General features: G+C 43.1%; 1 long non-coding RNA gene across 1 annotated transcript; it reads right to left on the reverse strand.

Moving 5' to 3' along the window:
• Positions 1 to 255: 255 nt before the first annotated feature.
• LOC127519368 (uncharacterized) lies at positions 256 to 14,756 on the reverse strand. Its single transcript, XR_007931798.1, has 5 exons — positions 14,626 to 14,756; positions 13,926 to 13,990; positions 13,630 to 13,715; positions 5,185 to 5,307; positions 256 to 364 (listed from the first exon to the last, which is right to left on the reverse strand). It is a non-coding gene; the product is annotated as an uncharacterized LOC127519368 (long non-coding RNA).
• Between the last annotated feature and the right edge of the window lie 2,964 nt (positions 14,757 to 17,720).

A 17,720-nucleotide genomic window follows, 5' to 3' on the forward strand; every position in this document is an offset into this window, starting at 1 on the left:
TCTGTAGTAAAGATAAATTCAGACAATGTTTTAATGCATGTTCATTCAATGAACTTGTGAGCAGAATGACTTTTAATAAAGACTTCTAGCACAAATAAAAGCAAGTTGGGCTTGTTTGTCATTATCATTCCAGCAGTGGTTACCTAGGATAAGACAAACAAAAAATAAATGATTATTTTCCTGAATCAAAGACACTTTTATTAACGTAATGAACTTTATATTTATTTAGTTTTAAGAAATGTGTTATATTCATACCGAAGTTTATTTCCAGAGCGTTCTCATTATTTAGAGAATTGTCAGGTTGTCCACTGCAAAAGTTGTTGTATTCAAAGGCAGAGCCATCACTCCACATCCACTGTCCTACCTGAAGAGTTAATGGAGTGCTTAGAAAGTCTTCTGTTCTGAAACTCATTTCAGAATTTCATTCATTTTTTACACAATAACTTATAACTGCAATTGATGAACTTTTTTTCCCATTTTATAAAATATTTGTGCCCAAATTCATTTCGCATCTATGTTACATTACAGGGCTTTTTGAGCCAGATAATATAAAAAATTACTTTGAATCTGCGTAAAAACAAGTGTTAGGCAAACTTGTCTGCTACTCTTGTCACAAAGATTTAAAAGTTTGTATGGCAATTTCCTGATGATAGCTGCCTGTCTGTTAAGTTTATGCCACAAAAACAAATGGCTTATTCTGTTACACAAATATATATATATATATATATAAATAAGCAATGTTTTAATGACCATCCATATTTATTTAAGTATCTTTATTATGATACAAACAGAAAATAAAGGAATTATGTACACAAAATGTTCTTTAAGCAAAAATCTGAATTTAGTGTGACCTCCTGGACTTCTTCCAATTTCTCAGAAACTTCTCATCAGATTTTACAAGTTTTCTTGGACTCATTTTCCATTCCATTTAGGTTTAAGAGAACCAGGTTCCTGCTATTGCTCAAGTGTAAGGGGAGGTCACTAAATACTTGCCACTTTAGCCTACAAAAGCTGTTTTTTTTTTTTTTTTTTTTTGGTTATATTTTAATAAAGAGACTGAGAAATAATTATATATGGTCATTATCATTGCTATATGATATCTAATGGTGGCCTAAAACATTTGCATAGTACTGTATGTATGTATGTATGTATGTTGTGTTTGGGTATACCTCTCTGGAATTACCTGTTGGAACATTAAAACCGGTTAACCTTCATCACTGTCTTCGTCTTCTTCATGTGTTCAGTATCTCCCTCACACCCGTGACAAATAATATATATATATATATATATATATATATATATATATATATATATATATATATATATATATATACACACACACACACATATACAGTTGTGGTCAGAATTATTGGCACCCTTGGTAAATATGATCAAAGATGACTATAAAAATAAATCTGCATTGTTTATCCTTTTGATCTTTAATTCATAAAATTTGCAACAATCTAACCTTTCATTGAAGGAAAAGAATTGAAAGTGCGGGGAAACTCACATTTTGAAATAAATGTTTTTCTCCAAAACATGTTGGCCACAATTATTGGCACCCCTAGAATTTTTATGAGTAAAATATCTCTGAAGTATATTCCCATTCATATTTACATTTTTTTTAGCACACCAGGATGAGCATGAAATTGTCCAGCCATGACTTCCTGTTCCACAGGAGTATAAACATGCAGAAACACAAAGGCCAAATTCCCTTAATCATTCATCACAATGAGTAAAACCAAAGAATATAGTTCTGATGTGCAGCAAAAGATTGTTGAGCTTCACAAAATCGAAAGTGGCTGTAAGAAAATAGCTAAAGCATTGAAAATCCCAAAATTTCCACCATCAGGGCAATAATTAAGAAGTTCCAATCAACTAAAGATGTTACAAATCTGCCTGGAAGAGGACGTGTGTCAAAATCATCCTAATGCACGGTGAGGAGGACAGTTTGAGTGGCCAAAGACTCTCCAAGGATCACAGCTGGAGAGATTTGCAGAGATTAGTCTTGAGTCACAGAAAGCCTAAAAAATGATCAAACAGCACCTACATCCCCACAAGTTGTTCGGGAGGGTTTCAAGAAAAATCCTCTGCTCTCATTCAATCTCCAGCATATTCAGTTGTCAGACAAGACTGGAACTTCAAACGGGACCAGCTTCTATGGTCAGATGAAACTAAAAAAAAAAAAAAAAAAAGCTTTTTGGCAGCAAACCCACCAGATGGGTTTGGTGCACACATGGATAAAAAGTACCCCATGCCCACAGTTAAATATACTGCTGGATCTTTAATGTTGTGGGCCTATTTTTCTGCTGGAGGTCCTGGACATCTTGTTCAGACACATGGTATCATGGATTCTATCAAATACCAACAGATAAAAAAAAAAAATCAAAACCTGACCGCTTCTGCTAGAAATCCAATAATGGGCCGTGGTTGGATCTTCCATCAGGACAATGATCCAAAACAAACATAAACCAACACAAAAATGTGTCACTGAGCACAAAATAAAGCTTCTGCCATGGCCGTCCCAGCCCCCTGACCTGAACCCTATAGAAAATTAGTGGAGTGAACTGAAGAGAAGAAGCACCAACATGGAGCTGGGAATCTGAAGGATCTGGAGAGATTCTGTATGAAGGAATGGTCTCTGATCTCTTGTCAGGTGTTCTCCAAACTCATCAGGCATTATAGGTGAAGACTCAGAGCTGTTATCTTGGCTAAAAGAGGTTGCAAAAAGTATTTGTAAAAATACAAATACTTTATAATAAAAGGGTGCCCATAATTGTGGCCAACATGTTTTGGAGAAAAACATTTCATAATGTGATTTTCCCCCCATTTTCAATTCGTTTCCTTCAATGAAAGGTTAGATTTTTGCTAATTTTATGAATTAAAGATCAAAAGGATAAACGGATTTATTTTTAGTCATCTTTGATCATATCTATCAAGGGTGCCAATAATTCTGACCACAGCTGTATATATACTGATTACTGGTCAAAAGTTTTTGAACGGTAAGACCAAGTCGGAACCTGTGGGACGAGGGAGCCTGGTGGAGTCGTGAGGCTGAAGGTTTCTGGTGGAGCCAAGGGAGGGAAGAGCCACGGCGGAGGCGATGCGTCGACAGGCCGCGGTGGAGTGTTGGGTTCGGACGCTGGAGGCGGAGCCAGGTCGCCTCCATCCTCTGGTCGAGGTGGAGCTGGTGGCCTGAAGCTTCGAAGCGGGTCCACACACTTGGGTGATGTAGCTGAAGAGGGGCTGAAGGGTACCAGTGGAGGCAGGAATGAGACGGCAGTCAGAGGAGGCGGGAGAGGGAGGCTGGGAGGGAACACAGGAGACAGGGCTGGACGGAACCAGCGGGGAAACGGACAGTTCAGGGCTGGACGGAACCAGCGGGGACACGGACAGTTCAGGGCTGGACGGAACCAGCGGGGAAAGGAGACACAGGGAATTAACCTCCTCAAACACATCCAATAATCCAAGAAGAGTTCCAGTGGCCATAGCGATCCCATCCACCGCGGTGAGGTTGTGGGCGGAGCTTTCCTCCCAGCCCTCAAACTCCACTAACACTCCCTCGGCAGCACACGATGTAACGGGTATATATACTTATTACTGGTCAAAAGTTTTTGAACGGTAAGATTTTTTTATGTTTTCAAAAGAAGTCTCTTCTGCTCACCAAGGCTTCATTTATTTGAGCTTTCTATTTCAGATAAATGGTGTTCTTTTGAACTTTCTATTCATCAAATAATCCTGAAATAAAAATTGTACTCAACTGTTTTCAACATTGATAATAATAATAACTTTCTTGAGCAGCAAATCAGCATATTAGAATGATTTCTGAAGGATCATGTGACACTGAAGACTGGAGTAATAATGCTGACAGCAGGTCAGACACACCTTGTGGTTCACACCCCGGGGCGACGACTCCTTCCGTCCTCTCTTCAGGTTCGGTCTCGTCCGTCACGGCAGGTTGAAGTCCACGGTCTGCGGTGGGCTCTCGTCTCTCCATCGTGCACGTAGTCGGTGGCGGGTGGCTGGTCTCTGGATGTGGAGTGGGGCTGGTGTCATCCTCAGCAGGGCCGATGGTGAACAGGGAGTTATTGTTCACCAGCACCCACTCCACGAATGCGGCGAAGTCCTCTGTTGGACCGCCCGCTGGAATGCGTGCCTTGGACCGCTCGGTCAGGCCGGTGTGATAAAATACACAGAGCGAGCGGTCCGGGAAGTTAGTCTGGCACGCAAGCTGGAGAGAGTCACTAGTGTGTTGTTCCAGCGAGCGGTCTCCCTGTTCCAGGCAGAGAAGCTGGACAGCGGGTAGACTCATGAGGGAAAAAACAAACAAAAAACTGAAGGAAAATGCCGCAAAAAAAAAAAAAAAAAAAAAAAAAAATCACTGTTAGGTCCGTTCTTCTGTTACGTTAGCGTGTGGTATAAAACATCAGGCAGACGAAGAGGAACAATAAAGGCAGGATTTAATAACTAAACTCAGAATATCAGCATACACACGACATACATCAAACGAGAACGAACAGAGACTGAAGGAGAACACAAGGTATATATACATGAGGCAAACAAAGGGAACTTAACGAGGTGATTAACTAGACACAGGTGAATCAAATGAACTAATCAAACAGAGTGGGGAAAACTAGGTCACAGGGGAAAACAGAAACATGAGGACTATAACACACAGAAATAAACTGCATTTTAAAATATATTCAAATAGAAAACAGTTATTTTAAATTGAAAAAATATTTCACAGTATTACTGTTTTTGCTGTATTTTGGATCAAATAAATGAAGATTTGGTGAGCAGAAGAGGCTTCTTTTAAAACATAAAAAAATCTTACCATCCAAAACTTGACCAGTAGTGTATATATATATATATAAAATTGTAAAGTTTTTTTAAATTAAAGTTTGAATCTTTCATCAAAATGTCATAAATCTAAAGCTATGGCACAAACAATAAAAGCTCCAATCTCCTACTCTGACTTCAAGCTTGTGCGATTGCCACTGACTCACCATGTGGAAAAGTCATGTTGTATAACAAGGGCTCACAACATCCCAAATGTCCAAACGACAACATGTACACCTGCCCTAAGCTATTTCACTTAGAAATGTACAATGTATGTCAAAATATGTAAAGTTGCAAATGTAAAAAATAATAAAACAAATTTTTATCATCTGCATAACCACTTACTTTTACACCATCATGACCACCAATCCAAGTTTGTGTCGTACCAGGCACCATGTTCAGCAGAAGACTGTTTTCAGATTTACTGTGCACCGATGCAAGATTTCCACCAAAAGTTTGACAGTACTTCTGAAAAGGCAGATTGTTTTTAATATTACAGATTAAACTAATAGTTTTAGTATTTTGTAACATTAATAATGGTAAATAAAGTATTCCTCAGCATTCCAGATGTGTTTTTCCAAATGTGATCTGCAAACGATGTATAGCCCTTCATATATATATATTTTCAGGGCTGTGTATTCCCAAGTTGTGGAAATAAGACATGATTGCTTAGTTTTAATAGGTTTTAAAAGTAACCAAAATGCTAAACATTAAAATTAAAGCAGAACTAACATGAACAGAAATGTTTGATCTGAGCTTGTTCAGTTTGGTTATGATCTGATGTCACTTTTATATTTTTAAGCTCTAAACAACAACAACGATAATAATATTGCAATAGATCATTTATCAGATTTTTTAAATATTTTTATTGTTGAGACCCATTCAAAAGTATGGAATGTGTGATATTTAAAAACTTGCAGAAATTGAGAAGAAATAATTAAAATTAAATTTAAAAAATGCAATATATCTAGTTCTTTCTTTCTTTATATAGGCCTATATGACCTTGAAGTAATCCAAAAGTAATCAGATTACATTACCTTTATATTGTGGTACTTGGATTACGTTACCGAATACTTTTTTTATTAAGTAATTTGTAACTGTAACGGAATACATTTTTAAAGTAACCCTCCCAAGCCTGTCTATCTCTAATATCACAGCCTTATGACCGCTTTAACGCATCCTCTGAAATGGACTGATGGCACAATAGTGTGCAGTGGGCTGATAAAAAAAGTGTTTATCCCTGAACATTGTAGGTTGTATCATGCTATGTCTACTCTTTAAACCGCATTATGGTAAAATGGAGCACTATGGCAGCTTTCGTACCTGTGCGCAATGGCATTTTACTTTGAGCGGAACTGATGAAACGGCCGTTTCTTTCAGTTTTTCCCCTCCATTTGGGCTAAAGCACTGTGTTCATGGGAATCCAGTTTGAAATGTTGACTACAAACACAGAGGTTTTTCAGATTTCCCGTCGCAGCGTTCTCTCTGTATTTACAATTCTTTGCAGCCTTTTCTTTACACCCAGTTGTAAAGAAATTTTAGGAAAGATGAAATATGGGACAAAACATGATTTTTTCTTAATAAGTCGGAACACTAAAAATGGAGCTGAAATACGGGACTGTCCCGGGAAAAAACGGATGTATGGTCACCCTAGGAATAATAAAAGTCAATGTGACTAAAGCTTTGCTAAGAAGTATGGACGGCAACATGCCCAGTGTATTATGGGTGTTGAAGTTTTCTACCTATTTTGCAAAAGGGAAGACAGCAGCCCTTTTTTCTGTTTTCTCTAGTCACCTTTTTTTATACTGCATAGGCAGCAAAGTTTTATTGAAAGCCTATTTGGCCAGCAGCTTTAAGCTGTTTGATCGAAACTCAAAACTTGCTCTCACTCCTATGATGTCAAATACTGCAGCTTACCTACCCCAAACAATAACCTAAATCTGTGCAAATACAGCATTGGAAACACATCCTGAGAAATGTCCAAGGATCGGCATTCTCCCCTAAAAGTGATCAGGCAGTACAAACCGTAAGTCGTAGAGACTTGAAACTTTGAGTGCTGGTAGTACCGCCTACAATGTCACCAAGGCTCGCCCCGATCAGCCAGACGGGGGCGCTACAGCGGTTAAAAGTATGAAATCGCTCATAACTCCTGAATCGTTAGGAGTAGGCTCAAGTGTCTTATATCGTTGGAATCGGATTCGCTCAGGTATTTTGGAAAACCTACTTCCCTTTCAAGGGAACTCGCGCTGCGTAGTCGCTATGGGAACGCCTCTGCGTGATGTCGTCATGAAGCATGTATGAAATCTGTCCAATCAGGAGACGGAACGTCATAGGCGGGTGACGTCACTGACCAGGAACTATAAAGCCAGCCTGAAAACACTCTCATTCAGCTTCTGTGTCTTCAGCAAGCGCTACGTGTGATCTTGTCTGTCTTATTTATTGTTGTCTGTCTACCATCATTCATTCATTTGCAAAGAATTGGTATTATGGCGAGCAAACAGCAATTTAGAAAGTGTGTTCATCCCTGCCCTCGTTTTATTACAGGTGGGGATACACACGATCTTTGTGTTGTTTGTTTGGGAGCACAGCATGCCCAGGCAGCTCTCGAGGGGGCTGCCTGTGTGCATTGTGAACAGTTTCCTTTGAGGACGCTGCGCTCCCGCCGAGCCCTCTTTGAGGAGAGTGGCTCGGTCCGCGCGCCCCAGGGCTCGGGCCCCGCTTCTGCTGAGGCAGAACGGCGTCTCATGTCCTGGGGTTCGCAAATGGATGTAGCAGCGGGGTTAGAGACGGGCCCTGCCTTATCTCTGCCTTCACCTGCTGCATCCGGTGTGTCGATTCGGAGGCAGGGAGCACGCGTTGCGGTTTCTTCCGCTCCAGTCGACACAGTCACGTTAATGGCGTCTAGTTCCGAGGAGCTGGACGTTGTTAGCGTGACAACGGGAGAGACTGAAGACTCGCCACTTCACTCTCCCGCGAGCGAGGAGCTCATGGAGGTGCTTACTCGCGCTGTTGCCAGGCTCAATATCGATTGGCCAGCCGAGAAGCAAGAGCAGAGAACGGGAAGTAAACTTGATGAACGCTTCCTACCATCAAGGTCTGCTCTACCTCCACGTCGGGCGCTACCATTTTTTCCCGATCTCCACACTGAGGTGTCGAGATCGTGGAAGAGACCGGCGTCATCCCGTGTTTACTCGCCTCAAACCTCCACAGACAGTAACGTGGTGGGTATGAGAAAACACGGGTATGGGGCGATGCCGAGAGCGGAAGAGACGCTCGCGAGCCATCTCTCTCCACAGGCGGCATCGTCCCTCAAAGCCTCGAGTAAAGCGTACTCGGCAGCAGGTCAGGCTGCGGCATGCTTACACACTATGGCCATCATTCAAGCATACCAAGCTGACCTGCTGAAAGACTTGGGCGATAGTGAGGAAGTGGGGGCTGATTTCATCCATGAGTTGCGTCAGTCAGCAGATTTAGCGCTCCGTGCCACCAAGGAGACGGCCAAGTCAATCGGCCGCTCTATGGCAGCCCTGGTGGCCACGGAGCGCCATCTCTGGCTAAATTTGTCTGATATTAAAGATCGCGACAAGACGTTTCTCTTGGATGCCCCACTGAATCTGTCTGGCCTCTTTGGTGACGCTATAACGTCTGTCACTCCAGGAGGCGAGGAAGCAGGCTGCTGCGATGCAGCAGTTTCTTCCTCGTTGTGCCCAAGTCCCTTCGGCTGCTGGGCGGGAGCAGCCGAAGCCGAGTACGAGCTCCTCGCAACAGTACAGACAACACCAGAAGCAGAGCGTTGCTACCCGTACTCCCCTTCCGAGGAGCTGGGAGTCGGGGCAACGCTCGCAGTCGAAGTCCTACAAGGGCAAGACAGATCTGAGGGCTGTCATTGCTGCTAAGAGGGCTTCGGCAAAGAAATCCTGACGCCAGAAGCGTCAGGATCCTGAGGGTGGTCCCCTCCGGAGTCAATCAGTGTTCACCTCTCTCAACGGTGCCTGTTTGTCTTCGGTGCCCTCAGGGGGGAGCTCTGCCAACCCCGCTATCATACCGGGGCGCAGTAGCTCCTCACGGGTCACCTGAGGGTGGCGCGCTTTCTCTGCAGTCAGTTCAGTTGTTCCCTGCCGGGGTTCCGCTTCAGGGCACTGTGCTGGCTGCCCATATTCCACCAGAGGCCAGCCTCGAGAGGCTGGTTCCCTTAGTAGATTTTTTGTCAGAGTGGGAAAATCTGTCAAAAGTATCTCAGTGGGTCCTGCACACGATAGAGAGGGGGTGTGCGATTCAGTTCAGAACACGCCCACCCCGATTCAACGGGGTCCTGCCCACTATGGTGGGCTCCGAGCAGGCTCTGGTAATAGCACAAGAAGTACAGACTCTCTTGCAAAAGGAGGCTATAGAAAAGGTTCCTCCTCCCAGCAGGGAGTCAGGGTTTTACAGCCGCTATTTCATTGTGCCAAAGAAAGACGGGGGATTGCGTCCAATTTTAGATCTACGGCAGTTGAATCGAACAGTAGCAAAGCTCAAGTTCAAAATGCTGACAGTCAAACACATCGTGTCACAAATCAGGTCCGAGGACTGGTTTGTCACGATAGATCTAAAAGACGCATACTTTCATGTATCAATCCTCCTGCAACACAGGAAGTTCCTAAGGTTTGCTTTCGGGGGCGAAGCATACCAATATCGGGTTCTTCCCTTCGGCCTAGCATTGTCACCTCGCACCTTCACCAAGTGTGTAGACGCGGCTCTGACGCCCTTGCGTATGCAGGGCATCCGCATCTTAAACTACATAGACGATTGGTTGATTCTGGCTCAATCAGAGCAGATGGCGGTCCAACATCGAGATGTTGTTCTCGCTCACATGAGAAGGTTGGGGTTGAGATTAAACGCAAAGAAAAGTGTGCTTTCTCCTGCGCAGAGGACCACTTATCTAGGCGTGGTGTGGGATTCGGTGATTATGCGCGCCCGTCTATCTCCGGTTCGCATAACATCGATTCTCTCGACTGTCTCAGACATAAAGCTAGGCCAGTCACTCACTGTCAAACAGTTCCAGAGATTGTTAGGTCTTATGGCAGCAGCGTCCAACGTGATACCTTTTGGCCTGCTGAACATGAGACCATTGCAGTGGTGGCTCAAAATCAAGGGGTTCTCACTGAGGGGGAATCTTTTTCGTATGATCAGAGTCACGCGGCGATGCTTACGTGCTCTAGTCATATGGAAGCAACCTTGGTTTCTGTCCCAGGGACCTGTGCTGGGGGCTCTCAGTCGTCGCGTCACGCTAACGACAGATGCGTCCCTCATGGGTTGGGGGGCGATCATGAGTGGTCGCTCGACTCAAGGTCTTTGGCAGGACCATCATCTTTCGTGGCACATAAATTGCCTGGAGATGCTGGCGGTATTTCTAGCACTGAAATATTTCCTTCCAGACCTCAGGGACCATCATGTGTTAGTACGATCAGACAACACTTCGGTGGTCTCTTACTTGAATCATCAGGGGGGTCTGAGATCACGCCCTTTGTACAAGCTGGCGAATCAGATCCTCCTGTGGTCCCAAGGGAAACTGCTCTCCCTCAGAGCAGTATATATCCCGGGGTACCTGAATGTGGGAGCAGACATCCTGTCGAGGCAGGGGCCGAGGCCCGGGGAATGGAGACTTCACCCAGAGATAGTGAAGCTTTTATGGGAGAACTACGGCGAAGCCCAAGTGGATCTGTTTGCGTCTCGAGAGACGACTCACTGTCCACTGTGGTTCTCGATGTCAAACCCAGCACCTCTTGGGCTGGATGCTTTGGTACAGCCGTGGCCGAGGCTGCCACTGTACGCTTTTCCCCCGATTGCCCTGCTCCCGGGAGTTCTGGAGAGAGTGCGCCGGGACGGGGCCCGTCTATTGTTAGTAGCCCCGTTTTGGCCGGCTCGAGTATGGTTCTCGGACCTGGTATCCCTTCTCGACGGGTCTCCGATGGAGATTCCGATCAGGAGGGACCTTCTCTCTCAGGCGGGCGGTCTGATTTTGCACCCCCGTCCGGAGCTATGGAAGCTGTGGGCATGGCCTCTGAGGGGGCACAGCTCAGAGGTTCCGGTCTCTCAACCGAGGTTGTAGAGACCATTCTCCAATCCAGAGCTCCCTCCACGAGGAAACTCTTCTCTTTGAAGTGGAGATTATTCACTTCTTGGTGTGAAAATCACCAGTGGGATCCTGCCCGGTTAGCGCAGTACTGGATTTCCTACAGGATAGATTTTCTTTAGGGTTATCCCCCTCCACACTGAAGGTGTACGTGGCGGCCTTAGCTGCTTACCACGCTCCTTTGAGTGGGGTATCTTTGGGGAGACACCCACTTATCACTCGTTTCCTCTGTGGCACTTCGAGGTTGAGACCCGCAGCTCGCACGCGAGTACCGGCTTGGGATTTGGCCATTGTGTTGCAAGGCCTTTCTATGGCCCCCTTCGAACCCATTGAGGAGGTGCCAGAAAAATTCCTTACGCTCAAAACTGTGTTTCTGCTTTCTATTATGTCTCTCAAGAGAATTGGAGACATTCAGGCCCTGTCGGTGTCTCCATCGTGCCTTGAATTTGCGCCTGGTAATGTTAAGGCTTTCCTTCATCCCAGACCGGGATACATACCTAAGGTTCTCACTAACCCTGTGAGACCTATTGTGCTGCAGGCCTTCTGTCCTCCTCCTTTTACGTCCTCGGACCAGGAAAAGCTAAATCTGCTGTGCCCGTAAGCATCCAGTGCCCTGGAGCTAAATCTCCAGGGCACTGGATGCTTATGTCCACAGAGCTGCCATGTGGAGAAAAGCTGATCAGCTATTTGTATGTTTTGGAGCACCTAGGAAGGGTCTCCCTGCATCCAAGCAGAGAATGAGCAAGTGGGTGGTCGAGGCCATCTCACTTGCTTATGAGTCAGTTGGACAGCCTTTACCATTGGCCGTCCGGGCTCATTTAACCAGGAGTATGGCTGCCTCTAAGGCTTTAATCTCTGGGGTTTCCCTAAATGATGTTTGTGATGCGGCAGGCTGGTCCTCACCGCATACATTTGTAAGGTTTTATGAATTAGACCTCGGCTCCACTCCGGGGGCGCAGGTGTTACTGTGAGTTGAGCGCTGAGGCCCTAGACGAACGGTCACTTGCTCGTATGGCGACTTTGGGATTTCGTTCCCATAGCGACTACGCAGCGCGAGTTCCCTTGAAAGGGAACGTCTCGGTTATGTATATAACCTTAGTTCCCTGAATAGGGAACGAGACGCTGCGTTGCCCTGCCATACTCCCGTCATGCCCGTAAGCGACTTGCTTCAGTATTTCAGAAGCTGAATGAGAGTGTTTTCGGGCTGGCTTTATAGTTCCTGGTCAGTGACGTCACCCACCTATGACGTTCCGTCTCCTGATTGGACAGATTTCATACGTGCTTCATGACGACATCACGCAGAGGCGTTCCCATAGCGACTACGCAGCGTCTCGTTCCCTATTCAGGGAACTAAGGTTATATACATAACCAAGACGTTTTGCGACCTAGTCCTAGGTTTTTGGCCTGATCCAAACCAAACCAGTGCAGCGAGATTCTCTGGAGTCTGATTGTCAATAATGATCAAAAACAGTTGAAATTTCGATTCATGGTCCCTAAGGGCCACCAAAATGTTTGAAGTGGGTGGAGCCACTTTTACTAAAATGGCTGTAACTCCCCAAACTCAGCACACCTATGTAAGAGCTCATTCTGTGGTCGCGTGAAAAAGGACGCGGTGACTGGCCACTTGGTGGTGCTTTAAAAAAACTGAAAACAGCTATAACTATGCAACCATTTGTTGGATTGACTATCCATGAGGACATTGGCATATCTCAAAAAACATGGCCGCCATCGGCCAATGAATTTTGAGCACCTATTAGACAAAGTTAACGGAGGCCGATCGGAACGAAACTTGGTGGGCATGTTCAACTCATGGCCCTAGAGGTCTGTACCAATTTGGTGGCGCTAACGTGCACTAGGTGGCGCTAACGAGTTTTACGGCTCTGTAATCATGTGGTGTTTCACAGAGCCACACAATATCCATATCATTTGATAGATCTCCTCATTCTGAACAACTTTGCCTCAAGAACCACTGCTGTCAATCAAATCATTCATTAAATATTTGTGATTATGTGAAAAACCTACTTTTGCTAACTAGTCCTAGGTTTTTTGCCCGATCGGAACCAAACCAGTGCAGGACAATTCTCTGGATTCTCTAGATCAATAATTTCAAAAAAAGTTGAACTTTACCCTTTGGGTCGCTATAACAGGGTCATTTAGAAAATGGGCGTAACAAAATATACTCAAAAGCCTATAAATCCCAAACGAAAACTCGGAACTTCACGAAAATAGGAGCGCACATGCAGCATATGACTCTAAAGAAGCATGCCAACTTTTATGGATATCAAACCATAGGTGGCGCTATAACTGTTAAAAAGCTTTTAAAACCATATATTTCCTATGGTAAATTGACTGTATAAGCTGTAAACTGTCTTTTACTTCTATGATTTAAATGGTTACATGCTTGCTAAATAAAACAATGCTTTTACGCATTGGCTTAAAGGCCTTAAAACGCTTGAACCTCGATAATTGCTGCTCGCAGCTATATTTACTATTATTATTCAAAAAAGCTAATTTCAATAAACAAAAATATCAGAATATTTATTTGATGATCAAATGAGTGAGTTCTTGATAGTGCTCAGTATAACTGCAGAAAATTACATTTCTTAACAACAAATTTAAAGAGGTGCATAAAAATATGTTGCATAACAACAATAGTGCTGTAAGTAGCACATTACCTCTGCTGACAACCAGTCAAGTGTTTGTGAGAAGAATTTGACACATTTCAGTCCAAATGCTGACCATCCAGGGGGGCAGCCATCAGCTGTATAATAACATTAAAGTTGTATATTTACATACACAATCACACCGACTATGTTTAATAACCCATCAACATCATGTGAACTATAAATAAGGTTGTTATTGGGTAAATGGCATGAACTGTTTAAATTATTCAAATAAGTACATAACTTTTTGCAAGAATATAAAATGTATTCTTTGCCTTCATTGTAATAATATTTATTGCAATAGTGACCTGCTGCATCCCCCGCAGAGAATGTCATGAAAAGAAGCAGAAGTGTCAGCTTTTCCATGGTAAACCTGAGAATGAATACACAGCAAAGGTAATATATGCCTGTGCATTATAAGAAAAAAAGTCAAATATACCAAACAAGCACAAAGCTATTTTAAAAATAAATACATTTAATCAGTATCTTGTTTTATGATAATAAAAAAATAGCTTACATAAAGTTGAAACGAGCTGCATTAAATATTAAGACATAAATGTAAATGATACATGTTTCACTGGCAGATTTTTATTCATTTAAAGAGAAAGTTCAACTAAAAAAAAAAGAAAAAGAAAACGATCGTCATTTACTCACCCTCATATTGTTCCTAAAATGTATGCATTTCTTTCTTTTGTGATACACAAAACAAGATTTTTGGAAACAGTCCCTTTTTTTGGTCCATACAACAACAGGAAGTCACTGGGGTCCAATTTTATTTTGAACCCCATTGACTTTCATTGTTTGGACATTGAAACATATCCTCAAAATATCCTTTTTTGTGTTTCATGCAAGAAAGAAATTCAGACACCTTTGGAACGGCATGAAGAATATCATGAGATATAAATATATATAAATATAATATATAAATATCTGGCAGCGTTACAAAACAACAGATACACTGTCTGAAAACAATTTGTACTGAAATGTAGGAATGTGCTAAATACTTACATGTTTATTTCAGAATGCCGTCAAAATTTCAGTAATTCTGCAGTGATGCTCTATGAAGCACTTTTTCCTACTTTTAAGTCAAAAGTGTGGCTACCCGTGATTATTTGACAAACTTCCTATTTATAATTTGAAGTTTGGGTGGAGCATCAAGAGATTTGGATAGATAAATATATTGGACACCTTACTTGGAATCTTCCATTAACATGCTGTGGATGAAAAAAAACCCTAAGAAATGTAAGCATGGTATGTTTGCTCAGTCCAAGGATACGGTGGGTAGTAAATACCAGTTTGTCATGTTCTGAGAATGAGGACCCAACAGCAGACAGATGCTAATGTAGTGAGCCACAGCCAAACAGGATGGTAACATTGTTACCCAGGCGCCACGTTTCTTATCTCGTTAAGTGGTGTGCAAAGTTCAAATAATTTCATTGTTTAAAACCTTGTTTTGATTTGCCTGAGAACAAAAAATACATTCATGAGATCAAAGATTGTCCATTAGATATACCCAAAACAAAATATATCTCAAAACAAATTATAAAATTATATCTCAACAAATTATATCTCATTAACCAGCATACAGTATATGCTGATATACTGTAGAAAACAATGCATTCTGGGCAATATTTGCCCTTTCCTATAAAGGCTGCTTTATCATTTTGTGCCGTGGAACTAAGATTTTCTGTGAATGTGTGAGGCTTCCGATTCATTAACCACTATAGGGAAATAATGAGAAAAATAACAAAGTGCAGTAAATGGTAAAACTGTTTGTGATACAAACCAGTGTGTTTATAATAATTATATAATTAAAATAAAGGGGCAAGAAATTATATATATATATATATATATATATATATATATATATATATATATATATATATATATATGTTGTCAGCAGATAGACACGGGACACAGAGGTAAGTGGTATATGCAACAGCAGGTTTAATGAACTACAACGGGAGAGTGTGAGACGAGCAGAATATCCAGGTAAGCAGGCAGGGAATGGGAAAGTCATATGGAGCTTATCTGATAGTGATTGTCCGTTTGTCCTTTCCAGGGGATCCAGAGGGAACAGTGGAGCGTGGAGACGGTGGAGATCTGGAGCAGTGGGGAGCAAGGAGTGAACGCAGGAACAACAGGTAAGTAGATCACAGGTAAGAGGGTCGTGGAGCTTGTCATAGAAGTTGACGAGACCAGACAACTGTGGTGAGGAAGGTGACTGCTTATGAAGGGAGTGCTGATGAGTAGTAACGATGGTGATGGCTTTCAGGTGCAGGTGATTGATGATTGTGTGCAGGTGAGGAACAGGAGGGATGCTAGGAAATTGAGTGCTAGTGCTGGTGACTGTGACATACATATATATATATATATATATATCTTCTCCGATCAGACATAACATTATGACCACCTTCCCTTTGCTACCGAAACAGCCCTGACCCGTCGAGGCATGGACTTCATTAGACCCCTGAAGGTGTGCTGTGGTATCTGCACCAAGATGTTAGCAGCAGATCCTGTAAGTCCTGTAAGTTGCGAGGTGGAACCTCCATGTATCGGACTTGTTTGTTCAGCACATCCCACAGATGCTCAATGGGATTGAGATCTGGGGAATTTGGAGGCCAAGTCAACACCTCAAACTCGTTGTTGTGCTCCTCAAACCATTCCTGAACCATTTTTGCTTTGTGGCAGGAGCATTATCCTGCTGAAAGAGGCCACAGCCACCAGGGAATACCGTTTCCATGAAAGGGTGTACATGGTCTGCAACAATGCTTAGGTAGGTGGTACGTGTCAAAGTAACATCCACATGGATGGCAGGACCCAAGGTTTCCTAACAGAACATTGCCCAAAGCATCACACCGCCTCCGCCGGCTTGCCTTCTTCCCATAGTGCATCCTGGTGCCATGTGTTTCCCAGGTAAGAGACATGCACCCGGCCATCCACGTGATATAAAAGAAAACGTGATTCATCAGACCAGGCCACCTTCTTCCATTGCTCCGTGGTCCAGTTCTGATGCTCACATGTCCACTGTTGGCTCTTTCGGGGGTGGACAGGGGTCAGCATGGGCACCCTGACTGGTCTGTGTCTATGCAGCCCCATACGCAACAAACTGCGATGCACTGTGTATTCTGACTCCTTTCTATCGGAACCAGCATTAATTTCTTGAGCAATTTGAGCTACAGTAGCTTGTCTGTTGGAGCGAACCACACGGGCCAGCCTTCGCTCCCCATGTGCATCAATGAGCCTTGGCCACCCATGACCCTGTCGCCGGTTCACCACTGTTCCTTCCTTGGAGCACTTTTGATAGATACTGACCACTGCAGACCGGGAACACCCCACAAGAGCTGCAGTTTTGGAGATGCTCTGACCCAGTCGTCTATCCATCACAATTTGGCTCTTGTCAAACTCGCTCAAATCCTTACGCTTGCCCATTTTTCCTGCTTCTAACACATCAACTTTGAGGACAAAATGTTCACTTGCTGCCTAATATATCCCACCCACTAACAGGTGCCGTGATGAAGAGAGAATCAATGTTATTCACTTCACCTGTCAGTGCTCATAATGTTATGCCTGATCGGTGTGTGTGTGTGTGTGTGTGTGTGTGTGTGTGTGTGTGTGTGTGATATAAAATGGCCTTCCAGGGTTTTCCATTGTAACCCTAACTACATTGGATTTTGGACAAAGCCCTTCTTTTAATATCTCTCTTGTCTTAATTGACAGGTGCACAGCAAAATCCCCAGAGTTAAATTAACTCTGCTCAGAGAACATATGGTCCCACTCTACAAAGAGTAAAAAAAAAACACTGAAGCAGAGTTAAAGTTAATGAGATAATATGCTTTTTGTGGAGTTGTTTATTCAGATCTTGAGAGATTTAATGTCTTTATCTTCAGTCGATTTCATCTAAGGCTGTGGCTGGAAATCATTTGTAGTTATTGTGTTTCTCTTCAGTGATTCTGCTTGTTAACAGCAGGTGTTCATCACTAATGCTCAATCATAACTTAATTAATCACTTAATTATCTCATTAACTTTAACTCTGCTTCAGTGTTACTTTAACACTATATAGAGAGGGACCATATGTAATCTGAGCTAGAGGTCTGCATTC

Source organism: Ctenopharyngodon idella, chromosome 9 (assembly GCF_019924925.1).
Source record: "Ctenopharyngodon idella isolate HZGC_01 chromosome 9, HZGC01, whole genome shotgun sequence".
NCBI classification, from domain to species: domain Eukaryota; kingdom Metazoa; phylum Chordata; class Actinopteri; order Cypriniformes; family Xenocyprididae; genus Ctenopharyngodon; species Ctenopharyngodon idella.